We start from the raw sequence: 19,068 nt of genomic DNA, 5'->3' as shown, positions 1-19,068 counted from the left end.
CACAGAGTGGCAAAATGGATACAGAGACAGAACCCAACATTCTGCTGCCTACAAGAAACTCATCTCAACACTCAGAGCAAACACAGACTCAAAGTCAAAGGATGGAAAAAAATCCTGCAAACAAACAGCTCCTGTAAAAAAGCTGGGGTGGCCATACTAGTATCTGACAACATAATTTCACCCTGAAAAAGGCTAGAAGGGACAGTGAAGGCCATTTTCTATTCATCAAGAGATACGTACAACAGGAAGAAATCACACTCTTAAATGTACACGCACCTAATGAGGGAATAGCCAAATATTTAAAACAACTGCTAACAGACTTTAAGGAGGACATTGCAAGCAGCACAAGAGTACTTGGAGACTTCAACATTGCCCTATCATCTCTGGACAGATCAACAAGAACAAAACCCAGCAAGGAAACATTGGCTTTGAAAGAAGAAATAGAAGAGAGAGGGTTTATAGACTTATACAGGGCTTTACACCCCAAAAAGAAAGAATACACATTCTTCTCCAGTGCACACGGAACATTTTCCAAAATAGACCATGTGCTAGGACACAAAACATACCTCAACAAAATAAGGAAGATAGAAATAGTATCAGCCATCTTTTCAGACCATGATGCACTGAGGATAGAAGTGAATCACACACAGACACGGAGAACCAAATCAAACACCTGGAAATTAAACAACTCGATGCTGAACAATGAATGGGTCAGGAACGAAGTCAAGGACGAAATCAAAAGATACCTGGAAACAAATGAGAATGAAGACACGAGCTACCAGAACCTATGGGATGCAGCGAAAGCTGTATTAAGGGGAAAATTTATAGCTCTGCAAGCATATCTTAGGTCTGTAGAAATGGTGCACATAAACAACTTGACCTCACAGCTCAAGTCCTTAGAAAAGGATCAACAGAAAGAACCTAAATCAGGCAGAAGGAAAGAGATCATAAAACTTAGAGCAGAAATCAATGACATGGAAACCAAAGAAACAATCCGAAAGATCAATGAAACCAAGAGCTGGTTCTTCGAGAGAATAAACAAGATAGATAAACCACTCACAACACTCACAAAGAAACAGAGAGAGAACCCTAATAAACCGAATCAGAGATGAGAAGGGGGATATCACAACAGAAACCAAAAAAATCCAAAAGATCATCAGAGACTACTTTGAAAGTCTGTATGCCACGAAACAAGAGAACCTAGAAGAAATGGACAAATTCCTGGACTCCTATAATCTCCCAAAGCTGAATCAAGAAGACCTGGAGTATCTGAATAGACCTATTAACATCAACGAAATAGAAACTGCAATCAAAAGTCTTCCCAAAAACAAAAGCCCGGGCCCAGATGGATTCACTAGCGAATTTTTTCAAACATTTAAAGAGGACCTGCTGCCAGTCCTTTTCAAGCTCTTTCAGGAAATTGAAAAAACGAAAACTCTCCCAAACAGTTTCTATGAAGCCCATATCTCTCTAATACCAAAAGGAAACAAAGATATCACGAGAAAAGAAAACTACAGGTGGATATCCCTGATGAACACGGATGTGAAGATTCTCAACAAAATACTAGCAAATAGAATTCAACTACTCATCAAAAAGATCATACACCATGACCAAGTAGGATTCATCCCGGGGATGCAAGGCTGGTTTAACACTAGGAAATCAATCAACATAATCGACCACATCAACAAAAGAAAAGATAAAAATCATATGATCATATCAATAGATGCAGAGAAAGCATTTGACAAGATCCAGCACCCATCCAGCATATGGTTTTATGATGAAAACCATAGCCAAAATGGGGATAGAGGGGACTTTTCTCAATATAACTAAAGCCATCTACCACAGGCCTACAGCAAGCATCGTCCTCAATGGCGAAAAACTGAGAGCCTTCCCTCTAAGATCAGGGACGAGACAAGGATGCCCACTCTCTCCGCTGCTGTTCAATATAGTATTGGAAGTACTTGCAATAGCGATTAGGCAAGAAAATGATATCAGGGGCATCCAGGTAGGAAAGGAAGAAATCAAGCTCTCACTATTCGCAGATGATATGATACTATACTTAGAAAACCCTAAAACCTCTATCAAAAAACTTCTAGAAACAATAGGCTTGTATAGTAAAGTGGCAGGTTATAAAATCAATGCCCAAAAGTCCATGGCTTTCCTATATGCAAATAGTGATAGAGAAGAAAAAGACATGAAGAAAACAATCCCATTCACAATTGTGCCCCAGAAAATCAAGTACCTAGGAATCACCTTAACTAAGGAAGTAAAGGACCTATACAAAGAAAACTACAAAACTCTACTTCAGGAAATAAATGAGGATACGAGGAAATGGAAAAATATCCCCTGTTCATGGATTGGGAGAATTAACATTGTCAAAATGGCAATACTTCCCAAAGCACTGTATAAATTCAACGCAATCCCTATTAGGATACCCATGACATTCTTCAAAGAATTGGAGCAAACACTCCTGAAATTCATATGGAACAATAAGCCCCCACGAATAGCAAAAGCAATTATTGGGAAAAAGAAAATGGGAGGAATCAACCTCCCTAACTTCAAACTCTACTACAAGGCAGTAATAATTAAAACAGCATGGTACTGGAACAAAGTCAGAGCTGTAGACCAATGGAAAAGGGTTGAATATACTGACGTCCCCCCCCCCAAGTATACGAGCATCTAATCTTCGATAAGGGGGCAAGAAAAGTGAAGTGGAGCAGGGAAAGCCTCTTTAACAAATTATGCTGGCAAAACTGGACGGCTATATGTAAAAAAAATGGGCTCAGATCTCTGCCTAGCTCCATGTACAAAAGTAAGATCTAAGTGGATTAAAGACCTCAACATCAGACCGAAATCTATAAGATACATTGAGGAAAATGTTGGCAAAACCCTTCATGACATAGAAGCTAATAGTGTCTTCAAAGATGTCACACCGCTGGCCAAGCAAGTGAAAACAGAGATAGATAAATGGGACTATCTTAAACTAAGAAGCTTCTGCACCTCCAAAGAAACAGTGACCAAAATACAAAGACAGTCAACTGAATGGGAAAGGATATTCGCCAACTACACATCTGATAAGGGGTTAATTTCAAGGATATACAAAATACTGGTTCAACTCCACAAAAAGAAAACATTCAACCCCATCAAAAAATGGGGAGATGAAATGAATAGAAACTTTGACAAAGAAGAAATCCGAATGGCTAAAAGACACATGAGAAAATGTTCCACATCATTAATCATCAGGGAGATGCAGATCAATACCACAATGAGTTATCACTTTACACCACAGAGACTGGCCCATATCCACAAGAACAAAAGCAACTGGTGCTGGTGGGGATGTGGTGAGAAAGGGACACTCCTTCACTGTTGGTGGGAATGCCGACTGGTTCAGCCCTTCTGGAAAACAGTATGGATGATTCTCAAAAAACTAGAAATTGAGCTCCCATTTGACCCAGCAATACCACTCCTGGAAATATATCCCAGAGAGGCAAGAAAAGTATAGCCGAAGTGACATCTGCAATTGTCTGTTTATTGCAGCACTCTTTACAATAGCCAGAATCTGGAAAAAACCTGAGTGCCCGAGAACAGATGACTGGTTGAAGAAACTCTGGCACATTTACACAATGGAGTACTATGTAGCTGTTAGAAAAGACGAAGTCACAAAATTTACATACAAGTGGTACTACATGGAAAGTATCATGTTAAGCGAAATGACTCAGAAAGAAAGGGATAGACATAGAAAGATTGCATTCATCTGGGGAACATAAAGTAACAAAATAGGAAACTAACACCCAAGTATGGCAGAGATTAGTACCAGGAATTTTACTCAATGACCCGGAGGACAACCACACATGTTAGGGGCAGGGGGAGCTCAGAAAGAGAAGGGAACACCAAATACAGGGTGTTGGGAGGATCCGCCCATGATGGGAGAGCATGCTGAGGGTAGACTGTTGACCAAGCATGATTGCCACTCAATGCCTCTTTTGCCGACCATGGCACTCAAAAGGAGAGAGAGGGAAATGCCCTGCCACAGAGGCAGGGTGGGATAGGGGCTGGGGGGGAGAGGATGCTGGGATCCGAGGTGGTGGGAAATGCGCACTGGTGGAGGGATGGGTGTTTAATCATTGTATAATCGAAACCCAAGCACAAAAATGTGTATGTCTACAACTGTACCTCATGGTGCCTCACTATTAAAAAATAAATAAATATTAAAAAAAGACTTTGTGAAAGGATTCTATAGAGGTAACTGTTCCCACTGCTGGGTCATTCACTTTGATGACACCAGGAGAATGGGTCGATCTTAAAGTCTCATGCACATACAAAGGGCAGTATTTACTTTAGGTCACTGTTCACAGTGGGGGCCCAGGAAGCTGATGGACACAGAGTGGGGCAAAGCCCAGGCCAAGCCTGCCTCCTGCTGTTGATGGTCATGGAAGGTCTTCAAATTAAAACAAGATCAGATTGCCTCAACTCATTCAATCATAGAGAGAGGATGGTGACACACCACAAGCCCACCAGTGCAAGTGACACGTCGGGGGTGTGAAATTTGCTGTGAACTGAATCAGTTTCTTAGGAAGCAGAGCTTCTCGGTTTCTGCTTTGATCTGGATCTCTAAAGGTAGCCTAATTAATTAGCATCCATGATCTACTTACATGTGGTACAAATGCAATAGCTCTCAATCTTTCTTTTCTTTATTTCTGCTTGTTTGTTTTTGAGCCACATCCAGCTGGGCTCAGGGTTTACCTCTGACTCTGCACTCCAGGACCATTCCTGGTGGTGCTCAGGGGAACTATATGGGATGTCGTGAATTGAACTGGGGTCAGGTACATGTAAGGGAAATGTCCTACCTGCTGTACTATTACTTAAGCCCTGCTATACTCTGTTTCTCTCTCTGTGTGTCTGTCTCTCTATTTGTCTCTCTCTGTCTCTGTTTCTCTCTTCCTCCCTCCCCCTCCTCTTTCCTCTTCCTTTATTCCCTCTCTTTTCTCTCTCTCTCTTTCTCTCTTTCTCTCCTCCCTCTTGCTTTTTCTCTTTCTCTTTCTGTATGTGTCTGTTACAAGGAGGGGAATTTCTGCACAGACCAAAAAATACTTGACAGCTTCTCTTGTTCCCTGTTAGAATCAATAAAAAGAGGAAGGCAATATGTTTTGGGAAAATAATACAATTCATACCAGAGACATCAACCTCCAGGTTCATGACCAGATAACTGAAATGGCTCAGACTCCTTGTTTTTATCCCCCTAGAGACATTTTCAAAGCTAAAAGTCTCGCTTAATGGGAAAGGTTCAGTGCTTTCATTTTTGAGCATTTTATTATGAAGTATTTTTCTTCCCCTCTTTTTGATGTGTTGATTTTCACAAGTGATTAATCCTGGTAGGATTCTTAGCTTTATAATTACATTTGATGAGATTTTAGGCATAAAATAAATCTTGCACAGAGACCAATTTCTAGACATAAAGGAAATATATTTCCTTCAATAAGAAAACAAGAAGAATGCAGCCAAATGTGTTAGCCTGGTCCTAAAATTCATCACTTCCCTCTTGGGTATTCATTATTTTTGGAATAAAAACATGATCACTCCAGATGTAACTTTCTATGATGCAAAAAAATTAACAGTATAGATTTCAAGGCTACTTAATTAATGTTTGTTTCATTAACTTTTATGCTGCTAGTGAAAGTTGCATAAAAATATTCTGTTTCCAAGTGAACGGACTATGCGTTAATCCAGGCCATCAAGTCTGCCGGAGGGGAAAGGGTGTTGCCCCATTCGCCCTCTCCTCTCTGGAAAGAAGGATGGCGGCCGCATGGGAGCCTTGAGGACAGCAGGTATGAGCCAGGGGTATGAGGGCGACTAAAACCTCATGGGAAGGGGGGGCGTTCCGGTCCGTCCTTCATGCCCTACCGAGGTCGCCAGTTGCCCCCTACGAGCGGCTCTCCAGCATGGCCACAGTCCCAGAAGCACAAGGACTTAATGCAGAACCCAGCAGCTTGGAGCAGAAAAGTGAACGGACTACGCGTTAATCCAGGCCATCATGTCTGTCCGGAGGGGAAAGGGTATTGCCCCATTTGCCCTCTTCTCTCTGGAAAGAAAGATGGCGGCCGCATGGGAGCCTTGTGGACAGCAGGTATGAGCCGGGGGTGTGGGGGCGACTAAAACCTCATGGGAAGGGGGGCGTTTCCGTCCGCCCTTCACTCCCTACCGAGGCCACCAGTTGCCCCCGACGAGCGGCTCTCCGGCACGGCCATGACTCCAGAGCATAGAAACCAATTTCTTAACTATCTGACTTTCAGTAGAAATACTTCCAGGGTCAATAAGTAAAATAGCAGAAATCCAAAACCAACATTTAATTCTTGAACCCAGCTGTAGAAAGCAAGTCACGTCACAATGCTTTTTCAGCATGTCTGATTGGGGTGGGGGGTAAACTCTAAATAATAGTGGTGAATCTTTTATTTAAACAATGAATCTAATCAAAGCAGATAGAGTGTTAACTAGAATTCATCTGCCTCACAGGGACTGGAAGGGGTGGGAGGTGGGGTTTTATTGGGGTTCTTCATGGTAAAAAATAAGTATTGGTAAAGGGAAATGTGTTTGATATTTGCATGACTGAGACCTAAACCGAAAAAGCTTTGTAACCTTTCCCACAGTGATTCAATAAATAAATAAATAAATAAAAAATATTCTGTTTCCAAAGTATCTGCTGTGAGAACTTGAACACATACCCAAGTTAATCAAAATGATGTGAAATTATGACATACATTTAGTTTTGCACAAATGTATAAGCACTTAAAAATGAACAATGGAAGCACTTAGAAAATGCAAGGCATAAGAAAAAAGGAATAACTTCAATATTTTTTAAGCGGTAATAAAAACTCAGTCATTGTCTGAATGCTATCCATCTTTGCAGGGGGGCATTTGGTATATTTTATAATGATAGAACTTTAAGAATATCTGAGAACAAGAAATATATCAAAATTGTTTCTATATTCATTACAAAAATTGTTCAACTAATACTGGCCATCTGATAAGTGGTATTTTATTCTATAATCTGCAGAATAGTGGCTTAATACAAAATATCAATTATAGCCTCAGTTCTATGATTTTGAGACTATTAATTTAAATTTTTCCAACTTTCTATTCTTTTGACAAATTTATGTATGGATTTCATTATCCATTTCAAACCTTTAAAAACCTAAATACTATATTTTTTAAAAATGTCTTGATGGCTCATTTTCCTCCTGTTTAAAGGTTTAAGCTCTGCATGTCAACTGCGTACCAAGCAGCTGTTGCTAGGATGTTTCTGTCTCCATAGCAACAGATGAACTCTTCAGATGCATTCTGATTTCCCTCTTCTTTGCTACCCCGTCCCCCTTGTCCATAGGTGAATCAGAGTCCAAATGTCTGACTGCAACATATTTATTTGAAATGATAATATTCTACATTAGTATTGATGTCCAAAGGCTACAATACAGTAAACTATTGTTTTTTTGTGGATTTTTTTGTGGCTTTTTTAAAAAAATTTTTTTAGTCATTGTACCTCAGAGCGATAGCGCAGCGGATAGGGCGTTCGCCTTACAAGCGACCAACATGGCCGACCCAAGTTCGATTCCTCTGCCCCTCTCGGAGAGCCCGGCAAGCTACCGAGAGTATTCGATATGCCAGACACAGTAACAACAAAGTCTCCAATGGAGACGTTACTGGGCCCGCTCGAGCAAATCGACGATCAACGGGAGGGCCTTTACCTTTACCTTTTACCTCAGCAATGATGGGTGAAGCATTCCATACAGAAACAAGAATGTGTTACCTAAGTAATGTCACTCTCTTCCACACAGATATGAGCCCATTTATTTTGGATCATTCCCAAGTTTCACACATCAGCTTAATCCCTCCCTTTAGAAGTGTTTTGGGGATTTCCAAAGTTCTCCAGCTGTGAGTGAGAAGTGTCCTCACAACTGAGTTGGACAGGGGTCTGCCTATGACTGCGCAACAAGATTTGAAGTTGTCCCATTAGGCCTAACCTTTTTTATGTTTCTTCAGAAGTTTTAAAAGTGGCTGGTTCAATAATTTCACTCAATCAAAGGGCAGAAGTTCCCGAAGAACAGAGAGAGGCAGCAAAGTTATCAGCACCCTGCCAAATGCTAAACAGAGAACTTTATGGTATCTAGGAGAAACAAAATAAAGACAGGTAGAGAGAGAGAAAGAGATGTGAATAATTACTGGAGTAGAATCTTGGGAACAAACCCTTGTTTTGAAAACACACCTGGAAGACTGTTTCCTAGTTCATAATTCCATGCTTTTGGAGTGTGAAATACCTTGAGTTTTTTGTAAATACTCTTTAGCTGTACATTCTCCTGTGAAAGATGCATTTCTGCTTCTCTACACATCAATCTGTCCACATGCTTGGGAAAAAGAATTCCTATGATCCATGTGACTGTGACAAAATCATATTTATTGGTTAAAAGAATAAATACGGAATTCATTAACAGTGTATGACAATGAATTGATTCTGTTTTATTTCTCTGGCATCAGTATTATTTTAGGAAAAATAAAAGGAGTAACATTTAAAAATTATCTTCACAATATAATTTATCTTTCAGAAATCCCCTAAAGAGACAAAGTGATATTTTTATTCCCTCTATGTAAATATACTTGGGGAAATCTGAGACTACAAAGCGACATGTTAGAAACTATTTTGTAATAGTTTTTCATTTCTTTAATGTAACTTTGTAAGGGAAATAAAATAAGTTTCCTATTTATAAAAACACTTTAGCCTAATTTATAATTGTTGCCTAATATTTTACACAAATTAAGTTTAGACAAATTAGAAATAGGACCCTCTTGAATTATGGTTTTGACTTTCTAAAATTGTTAATGGAGCTTAAGAATTGACTTTCCTTTCTCCTCAGAATGATGATGAGCTACAACTGTTCAAAAACAGCTGGTGATTGTTTTTGCCAGAACTTGGCATCCTAAGGATGGTTCATGCCATGTCCATTTCTGCTTTGTCCTCATTATGAAGAAACAGCAGAAGATAATTTTCAGTACTTATTACATTCCTCATTATGAATTCAATTAGGAAAAGAATGAAATCATCTAAAATAAACTTTCATTTAAATAAATGTCCCTGATAATTTTCCTCTGTGTCAGTACAAAAACAGAAAAGAATAGCTTGGGAATCCTGAATTACTTCTCCAAGTTTAAGATTAAAATCACTGAATCGAATCATTTCTGAAACAAAAATGTAGACCTACTACACTCCAGATTATGACAAAATAGCAATACAATGATTGTAGCTCATTTCTAACAATGTAATGCAGAAGTATAATTAGCAACTTATAAGTATGCTTAAAAATATGTTTAGTGCATAAACTTATAGATATGCTTTTAAAATATGTTAAGTGCATCAGAGAACTTAAAACAATCACAATCCATTTTTAAAAATTAAAATAATAATGACCATTTTCTTTGGTGGCATTAAAATCAACTTGTCTTCACTTTAATCGCTTTCTAATTTTAATAGTTAATTTCAAATTATATAAACTTTTTAATAGAGCTGATATAAAAATGAAGGAGAAATTCTATAAGAATTATAGAGACTAAAAGTTAAGATTACTACATGACTGTGGGCGAGACAGAGAAGGAGGAAGGGGGAAGGAAAAGAAGGAGAGAAGAAAAGGCACAGGATGAGAAGGAAAGAAGGTAGAGAGGGGGGAAAGAAAGGAAGGAAAGAAGGAAGGAAGGAAGGAAGGAAGGAAGGAAGGAAGGAAGGAAGGAAGGAAGGATGGGAGGGAGGGAGGGAGGGAGGGAGGAGAGAGGGAGGGAGAGAGGTCCTCAGAAGTTTTGAGTAACTATGATTTAACCTACCTTACCATCCCAGATCCATTTCAGATAACTTCTTCCACTGTTGTTAGATATTTTGAAAGTAAGAAAAACCCCATCTCTACTTAGAAAACATTACCACTCTAAAAAATACCAAAAACAATAGGAAAACAACACAGATACTTTAATAACACAGATCTTACTAAAAATAATAGGAAAATAATGCAGATATTTCCCCCCTAATTTTAAGATAACTAGCCAACATGGAAAGTATGGAAGTCAAGTGTGCACTTGTGTGTGTGTGTATGTGGTGTTGTTGTCAAGGACATATTCATGTCTTAATAGAAAACATAATAGTTAATTGAAAGTAATCTTTGTGGGAAGCTGAAGCAATAGCACAGCGGGTAGGGCATTTGCCTTGCATGTAGCGGACCCAGGTTTGATTCCCAGCATCCCATATGGTCCCCTGAGCACCGTCAGGAGTGATTCCTGAGTGGAGAGCCAGGAGTAACCCCTGTGCAACGCCAGATGTGACCCAAAAAAGCAAAAAAAAATCTTTGTTATGCGCTACCTTCTTTAATATTACCATCAAACTTATATTGGTAATCTGTTTTCTCCTTGAAAACTCCTGTTATAAAATATTCTCACTATTTTATTTGAGAATGACTAGCTCTTCACTCCTAAAATAAATGGCAAGTTTTCTTACCTCTCTTGTTCTTGCTGCATGTTTTGTCATAATGATCCTCCCGAAATTTTGCCTAGTGATAGCATCTCTGTTCTTTAAAGCTTGAGCTTATTTTACTTACTGCATTATTTCCCAGTGCATGAAACAAGTCAGGACATAAGGGTTAAATAAATATTTAATCAGTGAATGAGTAACTGGAATGACAATTCCACGTGGCTTTTACTGAAAGCAGAAGTGCCTGCAAATAGCTCTATCACTGGGTTGATACTTTCCAAAACATATACCCTGACCTTTATAATATTTACCAAAAAATTTTACTGTCACATTTTTGTCATAGCAACAACAGAAGAGCATAAGGATTGGGCTCATGCCCCTGTAATTCTGTCAGCATGTCTGATATGGTTCCAGACATGTAATTATTATGAGATTTGGTTTCAGTTTAGTTGAGGGAAGAAATGGTATTATAAAGAAACATTTTAATTTTAGTTCTTTAAATATATGTAGCTAGACTTCATGAAAAAGATAAAGGTTACGGTATTTGCATACTATTCTAAACAAATTATGATAAATTTGAAAGCAAAAATTATTTACAGTAAATCCCTAATCGGATTTTTTCTCATTTTTTAAATTTATTTATTTCGAATACTCATCTCTCCACCAGTGCCCATTTCCCACCACCACGGATCCCAGTATCCCTCCCACCCCCTGTCACCCCATCTCACCCTGCCTCTGTGGCAGGGCATTCCCCTCGGTTCTCTCTCTCCTTTTGGGTGTTGTGGTTTTCAAAAGAGTTAAGCCTGATTTTCAGGGAGAAACGTTGGATGATTTACTTTCCATTGATCATTTTGTATATAAGTGATATATAAGTGTGGAGCCCTCCAGCCGGTTTTCTTCTTTGTTGCTATGTGCTATAAGATGGTGGGTTGTGGCCATGACTTCCAGAATCAGAGGTTGCCTGGGAACCAGGGTAGCCCCATTGCAGTTCAGAAAAAATGTCCTGGTACCTGCTTGCAGGCTCATGGTCATCAGGGTTCCATCTGGAGAAGGTGGGATGCAACACCTACCCCAACTGGGACCTCCCAGAGATATCGGCTCTGTTTGAGACCTGGAGCATTCTCCGGGAGCTGTGGGGCCCTCCAGCCGGTTTTCTTCTTTGTTGCTGTGTCCCTAATCGGATTTTTAAGGTATTCTTTAAATTCTCAATCTCATTTGTTTCCATGAACCATAATTTTCTCTTTGATTTCCTCTATGACTCAATAGTTGTTCAGTAAAGTGCTGTTCAATTTCCGGGTGTTTCAGTTGCTTCTCCATTTCTGTTTGTGATCAAGTTCTACTTTCAATGCATCGTGATCTGAAAAGATAATTGTTATGATTTCTATTTTCTTGACTTTGGTGACATGTTTTGTGTCCCAATACGTGATGTGATCTATCTTGGAGAGTGCCCCATGTTCATTGGAGAAGAATGTATATAATATATATTCAGCTTTATGAGGGTGCAAAGCACACACACACACACACACACACACACACATACACATACACGAGTATATTTGTGTATATTTGTGTGTTTGTCTGTCTGTCTGTCAGCCATAGAAGCAAGAGAGAAGTGTCTACTACAGAAGCAAGCTGAGGGGAAAGTAGGGAAACTGGGGACTTTGTGGCAGGAAATGTACACTGGTGGGGGGATCAGTGTTGAAAAATTGTATAACTGAAACCCAATCATGAACAACCTTGTAACTGTGTATCTAACAGTGATTCAATTAAACAAAAAACAACTTATTCTTAGTTATTGGAACTCAATGTTATTTTTAGTAATATTGAGATATTACTATTTATTTTACCATTCTCATTTTGCCCTATAGTTCGGGAAATCCATTTAATAGTTGATCAAGTTGCTGCAATTAATCACTTTTTGCCACATATAATTAATATATGTTAACCTGTACAGTTACTAAATATTTGGAAGCAGGTTAACAATATATTTGCTCTGGAGAAAAAAAAAACACTTCTACCATCATGCATTGAGTTTCCACATTTTCCAATGAAATATATAGGACATCTAGTCAAACTTAAATTTCAAAAGAAAGCAAAATACATTTTTATATTGATGCATACCAGGCACTATTTGACTTTCTGTGTGCGATATGGCAGCTATAATGTTGTACCAAATTGACAATAAAGAATAAACTAAGTAACATTCTCTCTCACACCTTCCTGGATCAAGTCTATAAGACAGTCCGATCAATATAATATTTGTCCACTACAAATAAGCTACAAGCTGTAATAGTGCCATCTATTCCTGACGTTGAAATTTGTTCAAAGCCACGTCCCATATTCAGCAAAGCTTAAAACATTTTTAATTAAAACTGTTGTTATATTTTGTTTGTTTGTTTTGCTTCCTGCCTTGATGCCACATATAGGGTGGCAAACTTCTAAGCTGGTGTGCTCATCCTGTCATTGTTGGGGTGACGGAAACTGAACCTAGAATTAAATCTAGGACTTCCATCGCCTCTTTTGAAAACGACAACACCCAATAAGAGAGAGAGAACAAAAGGGAATGCCCTGCCACAGGGGCAGGATGGGATGGGGGGTTGGGGGGGTGGGAGGGATACTGGGATCCATGGTGGTGGGAAATGGGCACTGGTGGAGAGATGGGTGTTTGATCATTGTATAATTGAAATCCAAGCACAAAAATTTGTAAGTCTACAACTGTACCTCATGGTGTCTCACTAATAAAAATAAAAATATAAATAAAAATAAAAATAAATTATAAATAAATAAATAAACAAATTTAGATCTTCACACATTCAAAACAAGTGCTTTACCACTGAGCCACATCCCTAACCCCTTAGCTTTAGTTCTATATAATGTATAAACTATCATTAAGCCCACTGTATTATTTCATTAAAATGAACAATAAATCAAATATTAAATAAGTTATGATGAAGGAAATAAACACAAATGATCTTAAGAATGTAGATATTTTGAAAGTACTTATCCTATATTAGGAAAAAATGTAAATAAAAATATGTGAATTATATATTTTTTACTTACTGCAACATATTTTTCACTTTTATTTTATTTATTTATTTATTTTTAGAAGAAAAAGATTTATTAGAAAACAAACAAAAATGATAAGGAAACTCCATTTGGGGAGGATCTTGATATAGAACTAAGTTCTGTATTTTTTTGATGACTGGAGGAATTGGTTGGGATGGAAGATGTGTGCAGAAAGAGATAAAGGACCAAACATGATAACCTCTCAGTGTCTTTATTGCAAACCATAATATCCCAAAGTAGAGAGAGATTATGGGGAATGTTGTTTGCCATGGAGGCAGGGGAAGGGTGGGAAGGGGGGGATATACCGGGGATATTAGTGATGGGGAATGTGCACTGGTGGAGGGATGGGTGTTTGATCATTGTGTGGTTGTATCCCAAACATTAAAGCTTGTAACTATCAAAAAAAAGTTTTGTTTTTTTAATTTTAAAAATATTCCTTGATTATTGGCAAGTCATTATCTAACAGAAATAGGTTACATGCTAGTTCTGATTTTCTATGTAGGTAAATAAGATCATGATTTTTATACCTATGGAATCAGAGCTATAAATCTGTTTTACTTCCATTCAAAGAACTTTTATTGTAATTCTTTTCCATGATACAATGATGCTTTACATTGTATTTAATGATTTTATAACTGTTTTATCTAGAATTTTGCAATTGTTGGGTATGTAGTTCAGACCACTTGCCTTGCATATATAAAGCTTTAGGCATGATCTTTCACACCACAAAATAAACACACAATAGTGTTTTTACGGATTTCAAGAATTTATACATAATCATTGTTTATTTAGGACATTACCTGTTTAAAGTGATCAATTAATCTTTCTCATAAATGTTTTTAAGTAGGTAAAAATAATCCTGTACCATAAAGTTACTTTAAAATACTTGCTCGTCTTTCAAAATTGTCATAGTATTTGAGTCATTCAGCAAAAAGAAATCATACCACAGAATGAATTTTAGGGTGAGCACTGTCCTTTAGCATTGACTGGTATTAGTACCCAACCACTCCCTCACTTAATGTACTCAGATGAGAGAGGAGAGGGAGAGTGAGTGATTGAGCTATTTTACTGCTCATAATCCAAGTGATTTCATCCATAAAGTGGGCATAAATAATTGGAAACTGGTAAGGATACCTGCTCAGTGAGAGATTTTTTTTATTCATCTAAAGCTGGTAACAGCAGGAGAAACTGGATTAAAATTTCCTATGTTCCTGGGACACGTGTTCTTTTTGCTCAGGAGACTTAACTTCTCTTGAATACTTTGTCAACCTAATCTCATTCTAAATCCCGAAACGCTCTGAGACTTCCTACTGCAGAAAATGGTTTATAAAGTAATGACTGATTTTCCTGAAATTTAATTCTGGGTCGATTTTTGTCATAGTAGTCTGACACTCCTGTCATGGTTCAGCACGGCAAAGCCAGACATACAGTTACCTTTAGGAATGGGAAAGAGTACTCTTTATATCTTGAAACTACGTAATTTTGGACAAAGGCTTAATGCATACTGTGCTACTCAAAATCATCTTACTTATTCTTTAAAATGCAGGACCTAAGTTAATTGGGATATGAATATATTCCCTTTCTAGCTGAGGTTACTTCTGATAGTCTCATTCATCAATATTAAAGAGAAAATGTCAGTGAGATGGGACAGCCGGCAGTGCACGTGCCTTGCATGCAACCCACATGAGTTTGATTCCAGCCATGATCTCTGGATCTCTGCTCCCCTGAACAACTCCAGGAATGATGCCTGAACACAGAGTCACAGGGAACAGAAAGCCGAGGAACTGCTCAAAAAATTTTAAAGATAATAAAAAAGAAAAGAAAAGAGGAACATAATGAGAAGAAAGGAGAAAAACCACAATGTACCCTAATGGTGCATTAGGAAAGACTATATTTTCTTAAATGCCGCACTGCTAACACAGTAAAGATTTAACCCGATGTATAGTGAAAGACAAATATTTAAGAGCAATCACAATTTCAATTTTCCATTACATGGTTCAGTATCACATAAAAATAGAGTCAGGGCCAAAGAAATAGCTCTAGAGGCTAAGTGCCTGAAACCTTGGTTTAATTCCAGCACCGCATGGTCCCTTGAGCACCATAACAGTGAACCCAGAGCAAGCCAGGAATTTCCCTGGAGCACTAAAAGATATGATTCTGATATTTTAAAAGGGAAGAAATTTCATTCAAATGTCAGCAGTTTTGTTAGCAATAATTGCTGGGTTGCTCACCAAAATTCTTTATAAAAAGTTCAACATGCCTTATTTTTACTATTTTACCTTTAATAATTTTTTAAAATATACAAAATATTTATGTTCCAGATGAGTTTTCAAGTATCACATCACAGACATTCCCAGGCTGTTTTTTTTCCTCCAGCTTAATTGAAAAGAAAGATAAAGAATCTCTCTGTAAATCTTGTTGTTAATGCAGAAGCATTTAGAAACAAGTTAAAGAAAATAAATAAATATTATAACTTACCTCTCAGAGAGCCCGGCAAGCTACCAAGAGTATCCCACCTGCATCAACAGAGCCTCGCAAGCTCTCTCTGGCGTATTCAATATGCCCAAAACAGTAACGATAACAGGTTTCATTCCCCTGACCCTGAAAGAGCCTCCAATCAAATCTCAGCCTGGGAGGGATAGAGACATTACTGGCGCCCACTTGAGTAAATCGAGGAACAACAGGATGACAGTGAAACAGTTTAAAACAAAAAAATTGTTTTACCAATGCTTGATCATTTGATCACTTGACATCCTGTTACTCATCAATTTTCTCAAGCGGGCACCAGTAACGTCTCCATTCGTCCCTGTCGCAAGCTAGTGTAGCCCAGTGGCATCTGCTCGATCTAGGAACATGAAGAGTTTCAAACCGATCTTTCAGGGTCTTGACAAAGATGTCTGAACATCTTGTAGAGTGATCACTGACGTCCTGTGGAATCCAGTTGGTAATGACTCGAGTCCAGCGGCAGTCTGTAAATCGCGTTACGTATCCAGCCCATCTGATCTTCGACACCTTGGCAAACGAGACAGAGTCCCTGATTCTCGACCATTGATGGAGATCAGAACTCCGGATTCTTTCTCTCATTTCAGTGAAGCATAATACACCAAGCATAACTCTTTCGATTTTTCTTTGGGAGACCTGAATAGCATTTTCATCCTGTTTTCGTAGGGGCCAGGTCTCTGAGGCTTAAGATAATGCAGGAAGAACAGTGGAATCGAAGAGATGTGCTCAGTCCAGAGGTTCTTTGTCCTCTTAGCTATTTCTTTGACGCTCTTGAAGGCGTTCCAAGCTGCTCTCTTCCTCCTGTGCAATGCAGGTGCCTGGTCATTCATCATGTTTACTTCTCGACCTAGGTGCACATAACTGTTGCATTCGGAGATGTTCATTCCATTGAGAGTGAACAGAACATCAGGAATGAGACCTTTTCTCATAAATATTGTCTTTGTGAGATTCAGCTGGAGTCCAACAATTCCACACTCATGGTCGAAGTCAACCAGCATTTGTGCCACTTGGCTAATGTTTGGTGTTATTACACTGATGTTATCAGCAAAGTGGAGGTGGTGTAGTTGCCGACTGTCTATCTTCACTCCCATTCCTTCCCATTCTAGTCATCGCATGACCTTCTTGAGGGTGGCACTGAATTGTTTCGGTGAAATGGTATCAACCTGCCAAACCCCTCTTGTGACATGGATGATCACTTCCTTGTAGAATGGTGAGATCTTGGTAGTGAATCTGTAATACAGCTCATGGAGAATCCTGATGTACTGAGTTTGAATGCCCTGTTCAGCTAGGGCTTCAATGACTGCTTCAGTCTCAAAGGAATCAAAGACCTTCTTTAAATCAATGAATGTTAGACAGAGCAGTATCTTGAACTCCCGAGAAAACTCAATGAGCTTGGTTACCATGTGGATATGGTTGATCGTGCTGAATCCTTTTCGGAACCCATCTTGCTCGCATAGTTGTCTTTCATCTAGTGTTCTGCCAATCCTACTCAGGATGACTCGAGTGAACAGCTTGTAGATGACAGACAACAGGCAGATTGGGCAATCGTTTCCAGTGTTGTAGATTTCTCCCTTCTTGTATAGTAGAACGGTTCTCCTGGTTTTCCATTGAGACAAAACCTTGCATTCAGACAGGTAGCGTGTGAAGAGCAGAGCCAGTGTATTGATGAGTACTGGTGGCAGGTTCTTCAGATGTTCTGGTCTGACCTTGTCTGGGCCAGGTACTGTTTGCTTCTTTACCGACAAAATGCCGTGTTGGATTTTGGAAGGCAGTACTCTGGGAAGGATATATCCATCATGGGGAATTTAGTATGTGGGCAGGTAGACGTGGCTATCGGTGAGATCCGAGGAGAAGTCATAGATAATCTTCTCCATTGCCCTTCTGGAAGATGTGATAGATCCATCAGAACGTCGAAGGGCAGTCATCTTGGTCTTGCAGTTGGCAAAGGACAGGCGGGCATTATGAATGCTTTTCCTGGCTTCTGCCGCAGTTTTACCAATGCACAGAACAATTTTGTTCTTAAAATTAACCTTGAAACAATATCTAAAAGCTAACAGTTGTTTAAAAAGTTGTTAAAAGCTGAGAGTTGTTAAAAAAATGTTCCATATAATTGTGATTTCTTAAGCTAAATTGAATTATTTCAAAATTTATTTAGGGGCAGATAAGTAGATAGCACAGCGAGTAGGACACTTACCTTCCATACAGCCAACCTGAGTTCCTCCTTGGTATCCCATATGGTCCCCTTAGCCCACCAGAAGTACTTCCTGAGTACAGACCCAGGAGCAATCATTGAGAGCATCACCAGGTGTGGCCCCAACCCCCCCAAATTAAAGAGGTATTTAATTATAATATAAAGGACTTAGACTGTGAGTTTATTAGATGATTATAGCATATGTTTGGGACTTTGTGCTTCAATTGATTTCTCATGAGTTTTAAGTATGTGATAAAGAGAAATTCACATTTTCTTTCTTGGATATAGATTACCTTCACATCTTACAAGTTTTAAATCACTTAATCACTTAATCACTTAATCCCCGTTATTCATCGATTTATTCGAGCTGGTGCCAGTAACGTCTCCATTCATCCCGGTTGCGTGCTAGCGTAGCCCAATGGTATCTGTTCGTTTTAGGAACATGTAGAGCCTCAAACCGATCATTTAGGGTCTTGACGAAGAAGTCTGACCATCTTATAGGTGGGCGTCCACGTGATCTTTTGATGTCTCGTGGAATCCAATCAGTAATGGCTCTAGTCCAGCGGTTGTCTGTAAACCTCATTACGTGTCCAGCCCATCTGATTTTTGATGTCTTGGCAAATGAGACAGCGTCCCTGATTCTTGAGCGTTGACGAAGATCAGAACTCCGGATTCTATCTCTCATTTGAGTGAATCGTGATATTCCAAGCATAGTTTTTTCGATTCCTCTTTGAGAGACCCGAATAGCGTTCTCATCCTGTTTTCGTAGGGTCCAGGTCTCTGAGGCATATGTTAATGCAGGAAGAATAGTGGA

Source organism: Sorex fumeus, unplaced genomic scaffold (genome assembly GCF_029834395.1).
Source record: "Sorex fumeus unplaced genomic scaffold, SorFum_2.1 ptg000061l, whole genome shotgun sequence".
Taxonomy (NCBI): domain Eukaryota; kingdom Metazoa; phylum Chordata; class Mammalia; order Eulipotyphla; family Soricidae; genus Sorex; species Sorex fumeus.
Note: the sequence above shows the minus strand (reverse complement) of the source record.